Raw genomic sequence first — 2,500 nt, 5'->3', positions numbered from 1 at the left:
TATATATACATATATATTATGTATACAATTAATTTTTTAAAAATTTAGTCCTACAACAGCCAATTTGTGTTACTGAATGGTTTCATATCTAAAAAATTTTTCATAGAATAGAAGAATAAATATAATATTTCTTAGACATAATTGATAGGAAAAGTATGCCATGAATAAAGAACCAGAACAGATACTTCAAAGTATTTATTCCAGTGTTGTAATGATTTGACCAATACACAGTCATTTAATAATGAGTTGTTCACGTACTTGAACCTCTCTTCATTAATTATGATCTATGGTCATGCATTGTTTTGATGTGAGATGATAGAAGACTTCTTTCTTCTGAAGCTGAGTTAACTTATCAGGGATCATGAACATCGATTACAATGTTGCATGCTTCTTAGCCTTCGTCTTGGACATGTGACCATTACTCCACTAGGTGCAAGTGACCTTCAAAGAGGGCACCCTTATCTTTGGTTCACTGATCTTCCCACCTGCCATTCGCTCCACTCTCACATCCAAGCTTCACCAGCTCAAAACTCTGATGAGCAGACTAAAACTAATTGACACCCAGTCAGCATTCTTCCAGTTAAAGAAGAACTTCCCATGCTAACTTGTCATATCTCTCGACCTTTCTTTCTTCCTTATCGCACACCTTGTTGTCAGCTGGGCATGCTATGTCTATGATCCAACATAGTTTGTTTTCTTTCTCAATAAAGACTATGTCCGGCTTCCTATTCTATTATTATTGTTGTTGTTATTATTATTATCATTATTATTATTATTATTATTATTATTATTATTATTATTATTATTATCATCATCATCATCATCATTATTATTATTATTATCATTATTATTATCATCATCATTATTATTATTATTATTATTATTATTATTATTATTATTATTATTATTATTATTATTATTATCATTATCATCATCATCATTATTATTATTATTATTATTATTATTATTATTATTATTATTACTTATCCATATCAAATCTTTCCATTATTTCTCCAACCATCCTAACAACTATAGCTCTGGGAATCTGGGATTGCTTTTTCAAAGACTAAAAAAAACATTTTGAAATATTGACTCTGTGACAAGCACGAATGTTCTCAGCCCAACTCCTCTTCGACATTCTCTGTTAATTGGGTTAATACCGTATTCTGTGTCTAATTGTCCTTAATTATACAATAATTAACCAAAAATGTTGGGTGTCCTTTTACATGAATATCTGTTTTGAATGTATTGCTATGAGAATTACAATACTAAATATAATTTGTGTTTGTACTAATGGTCTCTCTGCTTGTTCTTCTTCTTTGGTTTATCAGGTGTGTTCCTTTGAACCACATTGTCTTCAACTCTATCTCTCCTTCTTTGCTATATCTCTCTGTCAAATAACTTCTCCCTCAAGAAGGGGACTGAAAAATAGTTTAAAGAAAACTAGCTGGATGCGTTACAACAGGATTCTGCTCAACAAAACATTTCGCCTCTTTTCCAAAGTCATGTGTACTTGTACCAAGCTGACAGAACTGCATCAGTAACCTGGAAACAAAGATCCTTGAGGCAGAGTTTTAGTATTCTGGATATGGAATTTGCATGACTGAATGAAGAATTTGATAGAAAGGCCTCCATGGTGAATTAATGAATAGCAGTTGCAAACAAGTTCCTTGAGGTGAACATAAAATGAAATAAACTTCAGTTAAAATAACAGAAAAAAAGAAGAAAAAAAAGAACTATTCCAAGAAGCTTGCTTCAATGTTTATTCTGTCATGTATTATTTCTGCCTTAGTTACAAACCATTTCATACTATTTTCTCCCATTATTTATTTTCCAATTTATCTTTGATCCTTCCAAACTTGCATTTTGTTTCTTAAACCTCTTGATACCAAGCTGTCTGAGATTTCCCCTGGCTCTTTCTACAATACAATACAAACTTCCTGTTTTAAAATGATTTAAAGTAAAAACCTTTCATCAAAATTTCATTTTAAATTATATTCTAGACACCAGCTTGATAATGACAAAGTATTTTCAAAATTAACTTAAATTAAGATAAACAAAATTCTTTTTTAATCTAAAATATACTCTCATTCATTTTCTACAATGCTCTTCCATCTATATGGTAGACTTGCAAGGCTCCTCTTCCAAAATTTACTTGTCCATGACGAAAAATACTTCTCCAGTATTGTTCTGACCTCATCTACAGAATTCATATTTCTTCTGTCCAAATGATTTTGAAGAATGCAGAATAAATGATAATCAGATGGAGCAATGTCCAGCGAATATGGCGGGTGGGGCATCATTTCCCATTCAAACTGCTCTGGCCTTTGGAATGTCATCCTTGCTGTATGTGGCTGAGCATTATCTTGATGGAAGAACACCTTTTGTCTTGAAACCAACAATGGTCATTTTCCTCCTAACACTGACTTAAGCCACTCAAGCTGCTCACAGTAAATCTCCTTTCTTATTGTTTGGGTTGGGTTTAAAAGTTCAAAGAAGA

This window comes from Octopus bimaculoides, chromosome 2 (assembly GCF_046866305.1).
Source record: "Octopus bimaculoides isolate indiv1 chromosome 2, ASM4686630v1, whole genome shotgun sequence".
In the NCBI taxonomy this organism is placed as follows: domain Eukaryota; kingdom Metazoa; phylum Mollusca; class Cephalopoda; order Octopoda; family Octopodidae; genus Octopus; species Octopus bimaculoides.
This window is presented reverse-complemented; position numbering follows the sequence as displayed.